General features: G+C 33.9%; 1 long non-coding RNA gene across 3 annotated transcripts in view; it reads left to right on the top strand.

Annotated features, from left to right (window-relative positions):
• Positions 1–20,179, top strand: part of LOC143642760 (uncharacterized) — a 121,093-nt gene extending 100,914 nt beyond the window's left edge. For 2 of the 3 annotated variants that reach the window (XR_013155853.1, XR_013155849.1), the window contains 2 exons: positions 18,593–18,732; positions 20,097–20,179. This is a non-coding gene — a long non-coding RNA (uncharacterized LOC143642760). Of the gene's footprint in view, positions 1–3,037; positions 3,276–18,592; positions 18,733–20,096 lie in introns of those variants that run through there. The other variant, XR_013155852.1, reaches the window with a different exon arrangement.
• The last annotated feature ends 207 nt before the right edge of the window (positions 20,180–20,386 follow it).

Here is a 20,386-nt window from a genome sequence, read left to right as displayed (position 1 = left end):
ATTACAGAGCTTATTTGGATTTCACCTGTTTTTGCACACAGTCATTTTTGGGTACGTCTTTGTGTATTACTCTGTGACATCTTACCACACGTGTAGATTTGTATAAACACCAGCACAATCAAGATGTAGAACTATTCCCTCACCACAAAGGAACTCCGTCATGCTACACCTTTGTACCTTCACTCTTCCCTGATTTCCCTAGCCCTTGGCAACCACCAATCTGTTCTCCATCTCCATCTAAAATTTTAACATTTAACAATTTTATGTAAATGGAATCATATATATATAAAGCCTTTCAGGGTTGGCTGGTTGGCTTTCTTTGTCCAGCATAATATCCTTAAGATCCATCCAAGATGTTGCGCTTAATGGTAGTTTCTTTTTATGCTGAATCCTGTTAGATTGTGTATATATATACATATATGTATATATATATATCACATTTTGTTTAACATTCACCCATGGATGGACGTTGGGTTGTTACCAGTTTGGAGCTATTACAAATGAAGCCACCATGAACAATTGTGTCCAAAATTCTGTTCAAGTCCTTGTTTTCAATTCTCATTCTTTTTCATTTAGCCATTGTGATGGGTGTGTAGTGATATCATGGTTATGCTTTGCATTTCCCTAATGGCTAATTATGTTGAATATTTTTTTCATGTGCTTCTTTGAAATGATACATTTTTAAGTTACATTTTTAATTATAATAATAGACAAGAATATTGTTGAATTTTTTGCATGTACTGACCTCAATTTAATGGACATGCTAAACTCTCTAACTAGATTTACTAGTTTATAGATTATTTTGAATTTATTGTTCACAAAAATGACAATTTGGCCTTTTATATATATATATTTATTTATTATTATTGTTATTATTATTATTATTTTTCATAGGCAGGTACCGGGAATCGGACCCGGGTCTCCAGCATGGCAAGCGAGAACTCTGCCTTCTGAGCCACCATGGCCTGCCCCCTTCTATGTTTTTATACCACTCATTTCTTTCTCTCATTGAATATCTCCTACTATACTTCTAGAATTATTGTTGCTGACTTTGATAGGCATGTTTCCAGTGTTTCACCATTAAACATGATAACTTTTGGCTAAATTATTTAGAAACTATCCATTTCTTCAGATTTAACTAATACAGTTTTAAAGATTAAGAATAGGTGGTGAATTTCTCAAAGGTCTTTTCAGTCTCTTCAAAGATCATGTCTTTTCCACTTCGATGTGTCAACATATTTAATAGCATTAATAAGATATTCATATTAAACTATTCTTGCCTTCTTTTGATACAATACCAAAAGGATAAAAAAAAAAAAAAGCCCTGTTGTGTCTTCTAATTATTCAGAGGGATAATCCAAAATCATTATGAGTCTATTAAATTGTACATGACCGGATCCCATTCTTTCTCAGACTTCTTTTCCTACGACTCTAATATTCATTCTTCTTCAGCCACATTAGTTTTCTTTTTCTTCCGCAAATGCACCTGGCTAATTTTTGCCTTAGAGTTTTAGCTCCAGCTGTGCCCTCTGCCTGGCGTGCTTTCCACGATTCACTTAACTAACTGCTTCACATTCTTTAAGTCTTTGACCAAATCTCTCTCTTTTACAATGAAGATTATCCTGATCATTCTATCACCCTATTTAATGCCGCATCCCATGAACTTTCCCTTTTTACTACTAACCATTCCTGATTCTCTTCACTTTATTTAATTATTTTCTTAATTCCAGTGTCTATCACTGTGTAACAGAACAAAAAGTTGCTCATTTAAAACTGTCTTTACTCATCTCCATGAAAAAAAAAAGAAAGAAAATTCCATGGGGGCCAGCAACATTGTCTGTTTTACTGCTGTATTAAAAAATAACGGAACCTAGCACCAGTGAGTTCTCAGGAAACATTTGTTGAATGAATGAACATATGACTAAAAGGGTAGTATATTTTTTTTATTTGGTTATTCATGCTTTTATAATATTGATTCTTCTTGTACTAGTTATTTGCATGAAGTTCATACAGAGGTGGACCAAGGTCTTCAAAGGAAGCAGGGATTCTTTTTATAACAATGTGTGTATATATGCATATAAGTTAATTCTTAGTCCTTAAAACTGAGACCCCTACCCCTACTCACAATTTAGAGTTCTTTATCCTAGCCCACTTACTTGCTCCATCTGACATACATGGATTTTCTTGACCATTCCTAGTTTAGGCCCCACATTCCCTGCTTCTCTTTCATGCCAAACTGCATCTAGGGATGTTCCCAATTCCAGTCTGTTCAATTTTATTCCATTTTTCAAAGCAGAGTTTGTTGGTTTATTCCCTTGGGTTTTGCATCTTACTTGATAGGAAATAAATTATAAGAGTTACAATAATCACAATAGCAGCAAAAGCAAACATCTAAAAGGGCTAACATTGTTCCAAGTACATTTAATATATATATATATACTCATTTTCATGATAACACTATGAGGTAGCTAATAGACTTATACCACTTTTACAGTTAGGACAACTGAAGCAAAAATATTAGGCAAATTTACTCAAGATCAAAAAGCCTTTATGATTTAGAGATAGGGTTGTATTCTAGAAGTAATGGCCACAGATTCTATGAATCTGTAAATCTTTCAGAATATGGTCCTCTTTCTTCTTTTTATAAGGTGCACATCTGTCAAATGCAAATATAGAACAAGTAAGGAAATTCATCTCATTCAGGCTATTTCAATAGAGACAACTGAGGTCTGACGATCAAGGTATTTCGACAGGGTGCTATGGCTTTATACTTCCGTAGGGAGAGATAGACAAGTTATAGATGGGGTGACACAGTTGGAGATTGTTTTTCTATCAGGGGAAGAGTCAATCAGTCATCTGAGCAGGGAATGTTTATCTCTCTGCCTAGTCTTGCTGGGGGAGGGGATGTGGAGAGTGTACGGGCAAGCACTTCAGTTAATTATTCATGAGGCAAATAATGGGAATTTGGAGAGTCTGGGTCTGCCTTATCAGTAGGTTTAGGCAAAAGGGGGATGATCTGTATTTGGCCTTTTCACAGGGAAACAAGGAATGCACACGTGAGTCTAATGGGAATCATAAGAAAGAGTGGACAAGTTCAGGTAAGTTATATGGGAAAGGTGGTTTTTGTGGTAAGCCATTTCCTGGGAAAATAAAAGGTTGCGGGATTTCTCAATCATGGCTGTTTTCAGGGCTCAGGTGAACATTTTTATTTCCTGCAAACTTATCCTTACTGTGGTTCAAGTAGAAATTTCATAATCGTATAATTATAAAAAATGCATTTTATTCTCTATCAAGTAGTACTTAATGCAGAGATCCTTACTATTCTGCTAAACTATAGATCAGATCTAATTAATAAATATTCAGGTAATTATATGGGATTTTTATTATTGGGATGGCATTTCCTTAAAGAATAATTGGGGAAAGTTTTGTATTTAATTTATTTTTCAAAACAATTCTTTGTAATTGGAGCAAAAGACAGTACTAGACAAATTGATTAAGGTTGATAAATTTGATTGTCATTGTACAATATTTTACAAATATATCAAAATATTTTTACCATTGTTTTTCATTACTTAACAAGAAACAACATTTTTTGTTTAGCTTCTTTATAGAATGGGTTATATATTGGAATTCACCAAGTGCATGCTTAACTTTTTGTCTATAAATTATAATTATGAAACAAAACAAAACAAATAAACAAACAAAAAAAGGACAGGCAACGGTGGCTCAGCAGGCAGAGTTCTCACTTGTCATGTCAGAGACCCGGGTTAGATTCCCAGTGCCTGCCCATGCAAAAAACAAAGCAAAAAATAACAAATTATAAGTATGTGGGTGATATTTCATTCAGCCAGAAAAATTCAAAGAGGACTTGGAAATAATAACTATAACCTTGCAAGGAAAACTTGAAGGACCACATTGACCATTTATTTCTCCTTCAATTGAGTTGACATTCAGATTTTGAAAAAAACAATAATCATGGTGCTAAATTTCAAAAAAAAATATTTTCATTAAAATGAATATAATTCTATTTTATACTGTATTTATATATTTTTCATACCATAAACAAACAACTGTGGGTTCTTTTATATATTGCTAACCATTCATCCCCTCTCTAAACGGAAGCTAAGTTGGGCAGGCCCTGGTAGCTCAGCAGGCAAGAATGCTTGCCTGCCAGGCCAGGGGACCTGGGTTCGATTCCTGCTGTCTGCCCATGTAAAAAGATAAATAAATAAATAAAAGGAAGCTAAGTTAATGGAAAAATGATAAGGCATTTATATAGTGAAGCAACAGGAAAAAAGTGATGTTTTATAATAACATCAATATGAGAATTATGTACATACTCCTGCTTTAAGAGAATGGATGTCAGCAGATGTTCACAATTTATTTGAAACAGTAAATTAATACCTATTAGAGTTACTATCAAGAATGTGTCAGAAATAATCAAAATTAATATTAGCCAGACAATATGAGGAAATTATTATACTAAACACCTCACTGGCCTAAATCATTTTATGAATAATGCTTCCAAATTCAGTACCCCACAATATAATGGCAATAAGAAAAATTGTAGAGTGCTCAGACAAAAGGAAAAGAGATGATTAAATGGCTAGACAATTAAGTTGATGAGTACAGACTGAAATAATTAGATTTGCTTGCCTTAAGTTAAAAATAAACACAGAAGATAACTAATGATAGTATTGTATGAAATGAAATGAATGATCTACTACAGGTGTTCTCGATTTGTTCCAGTGCAGGACCAGAGAACTGAACTAAACAGCAACAGAAACAGTTTAGGCTAAGATCTTGAAAAACGCAGAAAATGTTTCTGGGTTAGTTTGAAGCTTCTTTATGTCTAGGTTTCCTCACCTGAGAATAATAGATATTTAAGTCTGTTTCATAATGATTTAAAGTTAATAGTGTTCTAAGTTAATAGTGTTCTTTCATAATAATGTTTTCATTGTTGTCCACACAATACTCTGTGAATTAGATATGGTAAAAATCCATAACTCCATTTTCAGGGTCAGGAAACAGATACTCGGATTTCTTGGCATTCTCAGGGATGTCAGTCTAGCTTCCAGGATTCTTAGAGCACTTGAACTTAAAAATGATAGAACTGAACTGCCCAGGGACAAATTCAATCTCTTAAATAATTTAATGCAAACTATGTTTAATTTTGCTTAATATAGTTTCTTTTATTTCATTGATTATCTAAATTTTTTTAGTAAATTTGGATTTTGCAGAGTCTTGTTTCTAATGTACTAGGAAATATTTGATTAAGCGAACTATGACTTTTATATGATAGCGATGGCTGAAAATTTTGAAATGTGAAATTTTCTATAGGAAAACTGCCGTGCATAAGTGTGAAGTCCTTTTTCCTTATAGTTACACTAAAAATTGAAAAAAGAAGTAAGTTAAAATGTTTAATTTGTTTAAAGCTTGGCATGCAGACACGTTAGTCATATATAAAACACAAATTCTGAAAATGTGTTTCACCAAGCATTATTTGCTTTTATGAAATGCCATCAAGTCATTAGCAACATAATTTCTGGTTTTCAAATTTGCTCATTTGTCAGTTTCCTCTAGTGGTATATAAGTGGTTGTCATAAGTACTCTGAGATTTTTTTCAGGATTGAAGATTAATTCTTTCTCTTGATGGTGTTTCTGACCCTGATTAGAGGAAGAAGTTTCCTATTTTTGCCAAAAAGAAAAAGAGAAAGAAAATTGATGAAAATGTTTTTTTGAAAACTACCTAAAATTCATTTTTAACAACTATTTAAATCTTATTTTCAACCAAATAAGACAATTGTTCCTTGCTTTAATGTATTTACTTGATAAAATCTTAAGCTTATTTTGATGTAATTCAAATATATATATATGTATGATATATACCATAGGCCTGTTATAAAAATAATTATATTAAAGTGTGCCATTACATCTTATTGTAGTCACTAAATAATTTCTCACTGAATACTATGTTAATTTCTACATTTTTAAGCAATTTAGAAATTTTCAAAGTCAGTTTGATATTTTAAAAAGGAGTGCTGATAAATCTTTTCTCGTTCTTCTTTTTTCTTTTTTTTTGCATGGGCATGCACTGGGAATTGAACCTGGGTTTCAGGCATGAAGGTGAGAATTCTGCCACTGAGCCACCGTAGCACTGCCCATTATTCTCATTACTTTTTAAAGTATGTTGTATATTGTTTTTTTCTCTTCAGCATGGGTTTTTTTTTTCTTTTTCCCTTTCTTTTTATTTTTTTCTTACATTTCCAATTTGAATAGATCAATTATCAGAATTCTCAAACTGCCATTTTTCCAGCAGGCTCATGACAAAACCCCTTGCTAAGGAAAACTGTACAATGTGATTCCTTTACAGACTTGTCTGGGATAGAGTCCCCAGACAAAAACCTTTCCTGTGAGGTTACCTGATATAAAAATTATGTCCAGAACCAATGTTATAATTTTCCTAAAGCCATTTGTCTCATATCTGTAAGAGATACTCTTATAACTGTAGAATTTTGCATTGAAATACCTGTCAATTATCAACTCCATATATTTGAAATATTCTGAAACTCTAGAAAATAGTGACATCTGGTATGAAATTCCAGCCCCAAAAGGAGCAATGGTAAATGACTGGACCAACTAGGTTTTTATTTGGAGGAAAATGCATAAAAATATGGAGAAATATTTCATTAGTTGACAGAGGAAGTAGAAGAATATATGCAGAAAAATAGGGTCAAAGAGATTTTCTGAATAATATTCATGACGGTTCTCAGAGGAACAAACTCTTAAATTTACAATGGCAGCCAATAGAGTTCTCAGAGAAATTCCCAGAGCTTCTGTCAAGTCTATTGTTTGGTTGAACTATTTGAGACTGCATTTCATTGCCAGTCGAAAAAAGCTCAAATGTTGACAATTACATATGATCCACCAATTAGAGTTCTTGATGTACCCTAAAGACATTGTCTTCTCTGTAATCCATTGCCCTTATTCCAGTGAGCTTTCTACATGAATCTTTCATTTTTGTATGAGGAATGATGCAAAATTGCTATCTAGAAAGTGCTACGAGGTAGCTCTGTGTTTGCAGAGAAAGGTAGGAAATTCATTTTGAAGGGATGTTTGCATAATTAACACACTCATTTCACTTAGATTGCATGTTTATTTGATGTGCCTTGGGGGTGTAGGGGCTTTAAACAAAGCAAACCCCTGTCCCTTTGGTAATTAGGAAGTATTCTTGAGGGAGATTTCTCAAAGAAAAGTGAGTTCTTCACAAAGCAAGCAGCAAAATAACTGGAAATGAAGGGTTAATAGGAATTGCTTAAAGCATGAATTGTGGCGATAGACAAATGAGGCTCTGATTGCTTTGCTTTGCTTGATCCTGTCTCTGTACCTTCTTTTCAGGCTTTCTCATCTTAATAAATAGTACCATTAATCATAAAGGCTAGGGAACAGTCTTGTTCCTCCCTAAGCCCTTAAAGCATATGTTTGACCTTGCAAGAATTCCTGTTAATTTTAACCACAAAGCAAATCTAAAACCCATTAATCCTATTCTACTGTGACTATTATACTATTACTCTCACACTGCACACCCTACACACACACACACACACACACACACACATATTTGTAGTAAGACAAGAAAATAGATAAAAAAAATTTATTGCTTCTATGCCACTTATTCTATATATGTATATATATATATATATATATATACATATATATATATATGCACTTACACAGTTATCTATCTATATTTTTAAATTTAATAATTACTACAGCATAGTAATAACCGGCCTCATAAACTCCATTTGCACAGGATATTGCTGATGCACAGAGAGTCACGTATATTACTTACCATTACGTACCTCAAAACAGACTGGCTTAGTTTTTCAGCTGCTAAAACAAGTACCATAGGACGAGTTGGCTTAAATAAAACTTTATTTTCTCATAGATTTGTGTTGGGAGAAATACAAAAGCCAGGTGCCAACCAGGTGCTGTTATCTCCCCCAAGACCGCGCAGTTCTAAGGCTGGCTGTCTGAGATCCTTGGGTCATTGGCTTTTCTTTCATGTGGTAATGCACACAGCAATGTGTTCTTATTTCCTTTTCGGTTCCACTGACTTCTGGCTTCTTCCCCATCATGTGTCTTTGCATTCATACAGCCTCCAGTAATAGGATTTGATCTGACCTCATTCAGTTGGGCAACACTTTAACTAAATGTAACATCTTTAAAAGATGTTACAATGGGTTCACACCCACAAGAATGGATTAAGATTAAGAAAGTATACACAATTAATCTACAATAGGCTATAGCCAAGGCTTTGAACCCAGGCAATTCTACTCTATATCTGAAAGTTCCAAACCACTATGGAATGTTTCCCAGACCAGGTCAGGACACTGTCAGCACAATTGGACATGTACTCAGTCATGTCAGTCTCCTAAATTCCTCCTCTGTACCCCTCCAAACAAAACCCCTATAAATGCAAGATAGATATCTTTAAATAGCATAGGCTAATGCCATGCGCTTCATATGCAGGTATATAACTGGAGTCTTTTGGACAACCTGAAGTGGGGGTATGAGTTTATAACAGCCCACAGAACAGCAAATGCAAACATTGCCTGATAGAGTCCTCCTTTTGTGTAGGTGGCAGCATTGGCAGCTATGTGTCTTTGTGGAGAGAGAGGAACTCTAAAAGCACATAACAATTGAAGTGATAATGCAGTGCTCCCTACATCCCTACATCATAGCAAATGTTTCATTTAATTTAATATAAACTAAATTTTATGTTCTTTAACTGTATCTCTTGGCAACTTTCCTTAATCTTCAAAGCTGAAATTATGGACTAAGACAATGAACTGGTAACTCCAGGGTTAGGGAAAATATTGAGCATTTCTGCCCAATTAGAAGCTGGCAACTTTACAGAGAGATAATGGTTAATCATTAAAGTTTAAATGTGGAAAGATAGGAAATTAGTCCTAAAAATTCGTTTGCATCAGCATTTAACACTAAGGAAAAAAAAAAGGAGATATATGACAAGGAAGAAGAAAATTCTTAGGGGTAGTTTTAATATGAGTAACTGTGTTGTATCATGTGAAAGAGACAGCAGTCTTTTTTGGGGCAGGTATTTCTTTTTGAAAATTAAAAACAAAAGCCAAACAAGCAAATCAAAAGAAAACAGTGACTTGTGAACTCCATGATATTTGAATATTCATTGGATTTAAAAAAATGATATTCAGATGAAAGGTCTCAAACATGCTGCTCAGAGAACTGGGATTAAAAATGAGGTTCTCCTTAGAACATTTTGCAAACGAAAAATGTATTGGCCTTTAATAAGCCATAAAACTTTTACTGGCAAATGTGTGCAAAAAGAGTTTCTTTTTCATGCTTCTGTTTAAAAGTTGGATAAGTGTGTGCATGGTTTCTGGTCAGATAATGTTATAGGTGTCTAAGAAGTTGAAAATTCATAATTCAAAGTTTCATAATTTGGAGAAAGATCCATCGTTCCTAGGTATTTTGGAATGAATGGCTCTAGACTCAATGCCAGTACTTTATTGCCAAATAACCAACCTTAAATTTAATAGATAATTTAGTATAGGGAAGTTTGCTCCCTAAACTGGCACAAATTAAAATAAAGTGGCAGAAGCTGGCACACACTGTGTATTGATAAGTGGTTATATGCGCAGAAAAAATAAAGAGTGCTGCTCTCTCATCTTTGGTCCTATAGAACATTGGCTAAAACTCATTATTTCTGAGCCGTGAGGAAAGAGACTGACCACTCCCATGCCAAAAGTTTAAACTGTTCTCAAGACAAATTGATGTGAATTTGAGCAAATATCTTGAAAGGAGTTAATCTAAAGGGATCTGACTTAAAACAAAGTAGCTATCCTCTCTCAGTCCCGGGAGATGAGAGGAGTGCAGTCTGATTGACTCAGATGAAAAATTGCTTAGACTGCTGAGACTTCTAAAGAGGAGGTTGGCTTGACCTTGCCCAGAATACACAAGAAGAAAGCCAAGGTGTTCTAGTCTCCTCCTTGATGAAGAAATCAACTCCACAACAGATGGAATTGCATGCTATATAATCTGTTAGGTAAGGTAATAAAGCTATAAAAAATATGATAAATGCTTACTACTTTTACTAGATAAATACTGTGGCACCTTTGACATATTTCTCATCAGCAAAATTTTATAGCGTTTAAAGGGATTCTAATTCATGATTTTACGAAAAAAGAGCATTGACAAGGATGACTCTGGTTTTGGTTCTTTTGTTTGGTTGTTTTTCCCCTTCACCCTCTCTGACTATTCTTAGACACTGAGTATTTGTCTGCCAGTTTAATTGGTGAAAGAGCCTGCTACAAACCAACCCCCGAATATTCCCCAGTTTTCCCTGAGTGTCTGGATGAATCATAGGTCAATTTCTCAAACATATCCTTTTATAATAGGACAGATCTCAGAACTGCCTGAGATGGACTTCTGAAATCCACCACTGAAATAAGACATGCTCTTGTTATCGAGTTAGTAGATTTTGTTTTTAATTTCTTATGCTCCTAAAACTTTTTCCCACCTTTGATGTCTTTTTTTTTTAGTCTAGGGGAATAAAGCATAACATATACCCATCACTATTCATTCATCCTTGCAACAACTCTTTAGTCTATTTGATTGGAAGATAGTGTGTTCACTAAACTCATTTTTATATTAAAACTTCCTTCAACAGTTGAATTACCCTTCCTCCTCTATGTAGGAAATTGTATAAAAATCACTTGACTTACCTTGCTGTGACTTCACTCTTGCAAACTTTATGTACTTGAATAACTTCATGAATTTGTGGTCTTGTATAGGCTCAATTTTTTTTTTCACCTAACTGTCATTTTTATTAAAAATCTTAGCTCAAACTAGCAAAATGTGTCATAAGGTAGTTTTTATAATCTATCTTTTTTTAAGTCAAATTCTAAAGATATTAAAAATATTGTTGGCTACTCAAAAAAGAAAAAAAGATGAAGGCTGATTTATCAAAGTGAAAAACACTATTGTATTCCAATATTTGTTCACTGTGAGTGTGATGGTTTGAAACTATTATGTAGCCCAGAAAATCCATGGTTTTAATCCTTATCCAATCTTGTGGGGCCAAACCTACTGTTTATGATGGGAAGCTTTGATTGGATTGTTTCTGTGAACAAGTGACACACCCAGTTGTGGGTGTGACCTTTTGGTTAGATGGAGATATGACTCCACCCTTACAAAGTAGGACATGATTAGTTTACTAGAGTCCTTTAAAAGGGGGAACATTTTGAAGAAATCTCAGATGCAGGCACTTGGAGAACAGTTGCTTCAGAGGTGATCAAGACATGGATGTTTGGAAATTCTTGGAGTGTTGACAGAGATAGTAGATGCCTGGACATAGGCAGAACCCAGCAGATGTCATCATGTGCCTTCCCATGAGATGCTAAGCAACCAGAACCAAGAGTTGTGTCCTAGAGGAGCTAAGTGAAGTCCCACAGACACTTAGGAAACCACTGGTATCAGAAACGGGAAACATCGGAACCGGGAACAGGGACCAGCAGATGCCAGCCACATGTCTTGCCATGTGACAGACATTGGCCTTTCTTCAGTCAAAGTATCTTTTCCTGTATGTCTTTGTACATTTTTCTTGCTTTCGAACTGTAAACGTGCAACTTAATAAATTCTTTTTTTAAAAGTCATTCCTTTTCTGGTGTATTGCATTCTGGAAGGTTTAGAAAACTAATACAATGAGTTTTCAATGTATTGTGATCTAAGAACATGTGGAAAGAAGCAGAATGACGTGTGACTAGTGACCATTTGGAAACACAAAAGAAAAGTAGCCTTTATGATCTTTCTTCTATCTTTCTTAGAAAGGTTTCTTTTATTAGAAAAGTTATGGGTTTGCACAATAATCATGCTTAAAGTATAAGATTCCCATATACCACCCTATTATTAATACTTCACATTGGTACAGAATGTTTGCTACAATTGATGGCAGCATATTTTATAATTTTACTATCAACTATAGACTATGGTTTAACTTAGGGTTCATTGTTTGTGTAATGTAGTTCCAGGATGTTTAAAAAAAAATTTATTCTATTAACATGTATACATATATAGCATACATATAGCCTAATATTTCCCTTTTTAACCACATTCATATATATATATACACATACTATATATATATGTTGTGCTACCATCACCACCATCTATGACCGAAACATTTCCATTTTTCCTAAAAGGAACCCTATGCATTTTAGGCCTCACTTCCTGTTTCCTATCCCCACCCTGTCCCCTTGCAGCCTATACTCTAGATTCAGACTCTGTGAGCTTTTTGTTTTTGTTTTTGCTCTTTATTTGCACGGGCAGCACCGAGACTAGAACCTGGGTCTCCAGCATGGCAGGTGAGAATTCTGCCACTGAGCCACTGTTGCACTGCCCCAACTCCATGAGTTTTTATTCTAATTATTTCATACCACTCAATATTTGTCCTTTCATGTCTGGCCTGTTTCATTCAATATGATAGCTTCAAGGTTCATCCATGAGGTTGCATGTTTCAGGACTTTGTTCCTTCTTACGATTGAAAAATACCTCACTATACGTAGATACCACATTTTGTCTTTCCATTCATTGGTTTATGTACATTTAGGCTGCTTCCACCTTTTGACAACTGTAAATAATGCTGCTATGAATATCGGGGTGCAAATATCTATTCAAGTCTCTACTTTATACACCCTGCTAGTAGTGGGATCTCCAAGCTATGTGGTAATTCTATACTTAGCTTTCTGAGGTATAGCATCTTCCACAGCAGCTGCGTCATTTTACATTGCAACCAGTAATGCATAAATGTCCCTGCATCTCCAACACTTGTAATTTTTTTTTCAATAGCAGCCATTCTAATGGGTGTTTAACGATGTCTTATTGTTGTTTTGATTTGCATTTTTCATATACTTTTGCCCATTTGTATATTTTCTTTGGAGGGATGCCTATTCAAGTATTTTGCCCATTTCAAAAATTGGTTTGTTTGTCCTTTTGTTGTTAAGATAGAGGATTTCTTATATATTCTAGATGTAAATCTTTATTGGATATTTGGTTTCCAAATATTTTCTCTCATTGTGTAATTTGTCATTATACTTTCATGATAAAATCCTTTCTGTTTCTTCCATTTTTTTCTTTTTTTCACTTTATTTTAAAGTAGTTTTAGATTTATCAAACAATTTCACAGAGATTACAAATTTCTCAGATACATCTCCACATGCATAGTTTCTCCTATTTTAACATCTTGCATTAGTATGGTACATTTGTTGCAATAGAAGAGCCAGTATTGATATATTATTAGTGATTAAGACTATAGTTTACCTAAGGACTCATTTTGTGTTCTAAAATTCTATAGGCTTTGACACACACATAATGCCATGTATCCACTATTGCAGTAACCTACAGAAAAATTTCACTGCCATAAAAATGCCATTTCCTCCATTTTTAAAAGGTCCTTTGTTTTGCAAAGGTGGCACACAGACTGCAGAAATTTATGTGCTGTATCTTCATAATTTTAATACAGAATAAGAGACTTGTTTGTTCTTCTTATTTTTTAATAAAAGACTTTTGATATTTATATATATATCGAAATTCCATCCAATGACGTTCCTTTATTTCTAATTCTGCTATTAATGGATATTTCTTCAGCGTTTTGGATTTTTAAGTCATGTTGAATAGAGTTTTTCATCTAGTGAGACATCATCTATGGGAATCTTCCTATTTTACTTTGGTCAGTTTCTCCTGACTGTTACGAACTTTGTACCTATTTAATATAATTTTCTCAGTGTTAAATTGCTTGACTATATTGTAAGTGTCAAACAATTCTCCTTTTCAGCTATCTTTGTTGTGTAAGAGGATTTTTGTCAACAATTTCGCAGAGGCACTAGTTGTACCCAAGTACAGCATTAAACCTCAGGATTCTTAGTTACCATAGCTAGAGTTAAAATGTGATTCTTTTCTTCTAAATAAAAAAATATATATTTTGGCCTCTAGGGATTTTCTTTATTCACTTGCAAGTAAAGTGTTCCTCTAACAAATATTATCCACACTGAGCCAGGATTTTAAAGTCTTTTGTGTCAGGAATATTCTTATAGCATATGAGAAATTCTCATAGCATATGGAAAAGAAGTCCAGGTATTCTTTATTTTTTGCCAGTACAATAAACAAGGAACATTGAGATTTTAACTTCTTGAGAGAAACTATGTGGTTCTGAAAAATAGTGAGAGGACAAAAGTCAACAACTTTTGAACAAGATAAATCTGCAGATCAGACTCAAATGTATGGACCAAAGAGATAACCCAAATTGCCTTATTGTAGACAGAAAGTGTTTGTCATTTATATAAAACATGCATTTCAATAACCAAGGTAATAGTTTTCCCCTTCAAATGTGGTGTTGTTTTTTAACCTCTAAATCTTTATGATAGTTTTATGCCCATTATATAAAGTGTTTCATCAAAAAGTAATTTAAAGTAAAAACTTCAAAATGCTTCTATAAACTTGCTATTTTATATGTTACATAAAATGGAGACTCTATAAGGAAGTCATTTTTTTAAAGCCTAGAAAAAAAATTAAAACAATTAGGAAATTCCTATCAAGGTTGTTTAAAGTAAGATATACATTAACAATTATTGAAATGTTATAATGATTCCACTGTACATTGTCAAATACCTTCTCCAGATACACATTGTTTATATAAGCACTGGGTTAACTTGTCATTATTCTCATCTGTTTGTTCCAAAATGACAAAGTTCTTTCACTTAGATTGTTTAGTCTGTGCTGGGCAGGCATATAATATTCTTCTTCAAAATTTACACTATTCATATGTCTTATCTCAAGGGGAATCTGCCTGAACTTTTGAGGCTATAAACATTTTCTATTTCAATAATGATTAAAATTTATCATTCTAACTTTAAACAGATAAAGTGAAAAATTACTGAAAAATAAATATATTTACATATCTTTTCTTTCCTGTTGGACTGTGTGTCTCCCGAAGATCAGTATAAGTGATTCATTTCTTGATATCAATCCTTTCTGATTGACTAACAGTTCCAAATTTTATAAAATATTCTAACTCATATAAAAGTCAGAATGTTCTTAACTTGAAGCATAAACTCTTTTCTGTGGATTAAAATTGAAAAGATGTGACACAGAAACTTCTGGGGCCATTGTGTCAAGAACCTCTTCAAAAATGAGGGAACAGAATAAAAGAAGCAGCAAATAAGTTAGAATAGGACAATGTTTTTTACATTAATATATCTCATGAAAAAATATGTAATAAAAGTAAATTAAAGTACTCAATTGTAAACAAGAGTAGTCAATATATGTATGTGGTAGAATGTAGCTTCCATTAATATAACGAAAATAAGTGCATATTTAAATCACTATATTGTATTCTTGCTTTTAAAATAATGTTTTATTGTTGCTTGAATGTTCTCTCTCTCTCTCTCTCTCTCTCTCTCTCTATATATATATATATATATATATATATATATATACTCATATATATATTTTTAGAAATATAAAAATAGATGTTTCCAGAGGGAGAGAAAGAGATTCCAATTCTGGCAGATGTTGGGTGAAATTTCCAGTCCAGCTTCATAAAGAAATAATGCAATCCTTTCTTATATCACACTGGCCAAAGGCACCCATAGCCTCGAAAATACTCATACCCTTTGACTCATAATGCTCCCTGTGCACAAAGGTTTATTCAATGCAAGGGAATGAAGTATAAATAAGAGCAGAGATTCTAGTTAGACTGTTTATTCACATTGAACATTTGTTCATAAAGCTGTGTGATATCCAATTATTTATTTGATCTTTCTGTGCCCAATTTCCTACTCATTAAAATATGGACAACTGTAGATGTTTTCAATGTTGTTGTATTAAGTGGGTTAATAAATAGAGACATTCGGCCATACTTTATATATATTAACCACAATTAATAGTATTAGGATTCATATCTCTAAGAGAAATATTATATGATCTATATCTCCATAAATGGAGAAAAGGATAGATTCATACACTAGATGATATTTCATGCATGATTCAAATTAATAGTTGTATACGCTTTGTATTAAAAAATAAAACAGATGGTAAAATTATACAATAAACATGAGGTAAAATGAATAGACATCATGAGTGTAACTGTGAATATATCTGTAAATATAAATTCACTTCCTTGGTATAGGCATGGGGAAAAATGTAAATAGGTAAGAATATTTTGCAGCATTCTGGAGTTTTTTAAACCCCCTTGGCATTCTAGAGTTTCAGTAAACTGAGAAAAGAGCAATGACACACGCTTTGGAGTCCAAACTGAAACCAGCTGCATCAGTTTAGCTTAGTCACCTTGGACAAGTTTCTTAAGCACTGCATATCTAGCATGCTTATAGTAGCTAACTCATAGAAGCATGAGAATTACCTGAGTTAATATGTGAACGTAGAGTTTCTAACAACGCTTGACAAATGTGTTAGTTTGCAAGCTGCTGGAACAGAACTGTTAAAGCTTTTCTAGAGGGTAATTTAATAAGTTACAAGTTTACAGTTCCAAGGAAGTAAAGGTATCCAAATTAAGGCAAGAAGAGGTTACCTTCATTCAAGAAAGGTCAATGGGACAGGAACACCTCTGACAGCTGGGTGGTTACATGGCTGACATCTGCTGGTCCCTTGCTCCTGGGCTCTATTGCTTTACTTCTCTCTTCCTGTGGGGGTTCCTCACTTTGCTTTCATCTCTTGACTTCCCTTGGCTCTCTCCAGGTTCTGGCTTGCTTAACATCTCCTGGTGATATCTATTCAGCTCCAAGCATCTCCAAACATCCGTGTCTTTGTTCTCTGAAACAACTGTTCTTTAAACATCTGCATCTGCTCTCTCTATCGGTTCTGAGGCTTGTCATTTCTGTCTCCCTCCAAAACGTTTCCTCTTTTAAAGGATTCCAGTAAACTAATCAAAACCCACCTAGAATGGGTGGAGTCACATCTCCATCTAATCAAAAGTTCACACCCACAATTGGGCATGCCACATCACCATGGATTTAATCTGATCAAAAGTTTCTAACCTACAGTATTGGATCAGAATTAAAAGAAACAGATGCCCCCAAAAGATTGGATCGGGATTAAAACATGGCTTTTCTGGAGTACAAATAATTTCAAACCGGCACAGTAAGTATTAAAGGCAGGAAGGTTTTGTTACATAAAGTAAATAAGTAAAGCATTTTATAGTAAAAATTACTTGAAAATCATGTCTTCTCTTTTCCTTTAAATATTCCCTTTAAAGTACTCGTGTATATTTTTTGACAATACTGTGATGATATATGAAAACTACATTTTTGTTTTGCTGCTAATACCGAGAATCACTTTTTCAATAGGACAAAGAGTAAAGATCTAAATGTGAGACAAAACCAAGTTTCACAGAAAATTTAAAAATGAGGACATAAAGCTCTGATTAAGGATACTTTACAAATACCATATGTCCACAGATGGGCATGCTATTTTTCAAGAGTAAAGTGAATTCCCTCCTTCCCCCTATAAAATGTTCAGATTTTTTAGAAATAATAAATGTGACAAAGTATAAATCATTTTTTAAAGCTCTAGTGTGCCGTCTTATCCTGTTATGTAACCTTTTGACCCATTTTAAATGAACATGTAGGGAATCCATTTTAATAGCTTCTTCCCATAAGCTTGAGTGGTTCTACAGCTAGCAGAAGTCCTAAACCCAAAATGTAGTTGTGTAGTTCCACCCATTTAGAGATTTCTATGCCAGAAAGTTCTGTGTTGAGTTGGCATCTCTTAGGAATACAAGTGAACAAACAACACAGAAAAAGGTAAGAAAAGAGAAATATTTGCTCAACACTCTGCATGTTGTAACAACGTGCAACAGCATTTATGATATGTTACCTTAGCCAAAAATGACATGATGTTATAAATCACTAAATTCTCAATTTTGGAAAGGAAGTTGGAAATGTGGGCTAAGGTCATGTTCAGTTCAGGTCATGAAAACCAAAAAATGTGCAGGTTGGACTTTTATAATACCCCACCAAATCTCAGAGGAGGTTCAATATCATAGTTATTACTATTATTTTCCTCTCAGAAAACTACGGAAATGGAAAAATTCTTGCCCAAAGTTTTGGTATTATAACGTGGCCCAGAAGTGATTTTTTTTTCACTTAGTGCTTAAAAAATGCTAGTCTTTGTTTTATTTCATGAGCTAATGCTGCAGAAATATATATTAATATACTGTTTTTGCATTCCTTACACTCAGCAATGAATTTTTCTTTACATACTTTGATCTTCTTACATTTCTGCTTTCTGGATTTTACCTTTAAAGAACAAACAGCTCTATATCTGTACTACAATTTATTTAAAAACAGGCACAAAACAATGCTGCAATAGTTTCAAGATTGATATATTCTAAGTGACAGGATCCTAGAGAATTAAACAGTTGGATTGACCAGAAAGATAGGCATGCTAGAAGAATGAAGAAATATGTGTATTTGCAAAGGTTTTCTCTTGTTGTTGACCAATGGACCTTCTTTCACTGTCAATTTCCTCTGATTTTATCTAGGTCGAAAGAATCTCGAAGAACTACAGATCAAGAGATGAACGATCCAATAGAAGGAACAGAAAATGTAGATGCATGTATTACAAAGGGTGTTTAATTGCCTGGAGAGTTCCTTTTGTTTCTATGTAGTTCTGCAGGCTAAGGTAAGGGCTGGCTCCCTGTTATGGTTCCAATTATAACTAATCTACCATTTTTATGTCTTGCATTCTATTGAACAGCAAAAGGCCCATTGAATCAGGTTATTGGAGCTTTATTTTAGTACTTGTTATGTTATATATATGCAAGATAAACTTTAGAATTTGGAATTCTTGCAGCACTTTGCATCCATTTATTCCACAAACATGTATTGCCTCATTCCTATGTTTAAAGATTTTTTAGATATTTAAATTAGATTAATAGAGTAGATGTCCCTTGCTTATAGTGGAGCTGACAATGTAGTAGAAGAGATGGATAAAGCAGAAATGTAATGGAATGAAACATCAGCCTACATAAATATATACAAAGAGTGCAACAGGAGGATGCTGTGACTTAGATGCAGGAGTCAGAAGGAAAAATAATACGTCATCTTTATTTATGACAAAATCTAGGTTGGGAGACATGATTCGCTAACAGTTCATTAGAGAATTATCCTTATTCTTTTAGGTACACAGACATAGCTTGAAAACCACAAACTTCCTCTTTTGGGGCTGCCTCTGTAAAATTTATAGTTTGGAGAGACCCCTGGACTGTCAAAGAGGAAAGAACTAGCTAAGCATGGCCAGCTCCTTTTTGTTAAGTCTCTAATCAGAAAACTCACTCTGCATTCCACAGAGAGAAGTGGATAACTGGTGGAGAATGATCCTTGAAGTGTTACTCTAGTGAATTCCCTCCACATGAGGAATTCTAAGATAAACAACCAATTACCCAGGGACTTGATTCGAAGGTACCCTCACTAGGGAAACTTGAGCCCTACCCTTCTTTCACAAGTCTGTTTACATTTCCAAGCAAGGTGCTTGGAAAACTTAGACTCTAATGCAACATCCTTACCACATCACTTTCCAAATACAGCATGGAATGAAATAGTATACACAGTCTTTATAGTATGCAATATTCTAGGATCGTTGGCACATATTAAAAAATATTATGGGCCACCACAGATTTTAACTCATTATAACTATTTGTTATGTAACTTGAACTTTAGAATGAAAGCATTGAACTGGAAAGTAACTCTTAAACAATTTGCTTGATGAAGAGTATGTTTTAGTTCACTCATTTTCCAAAGAAAGTCATTTAACTGTATCTTTCAATAAATTGTTCATGATATCAGATTTAGGCTTATAAAAGCACATTTGAGCTAATAAGCATTCTCTTTTTCTCCCTTTTTGTCCTTTTAAGAACTCCAACCAAGATACAGAATTTTGGTTGACATAATTATAACTTTTTTCTGTAAATAATAAATGTAACAAAATCCTTTATTTCTTGATTTTTTTCAAGCAATAATTTCTTCTTTTAATGCTTTTTATTATAGAAGGTGTGGATTAAATAGAGGATTCCCACCCCACCACTACCATCTTGCATTGGTATGGAACATTTGTTACAATTGATAATAACACATTTTTATAATTGTACTATTAATTAAATCCATTAATTACATTAGAGGTCACTGTTTATGTAGTAGAGTTTCAAGGACCTTTTTTTTTTTTTTGCAACATGGGCAGGCACCAGGAAACGAAGCCAGGTCTTTGGCCTGGCAGGAGAGAACTGAGCCACCGTGGCCTGCCCTCAAGGATTTTTTAAAATAGTTTTCATGTTATCATA

The sequence above is a fragment of the Tamandua tetradactyla genome, chromosome 7 (assembly GCF_023851605.1).
Source record: "Tamandua tetradactyla isolate mTamTet1 chromosome 7, mTamTet1.pri, whole genome shotgun sequence".
Taxonomy (NCBI): Eukaryota; Metazoa; Chordata; class Mammalia; order Pilosa; family Myrmecophagidae; genus Tamandua; species Tamandua tetradactyla.
The sequence above is the reverse complement of the archived record's forward strand: the minus strand, read 5'-3'. Positions and strand labels throughout refer to the sequence as shown.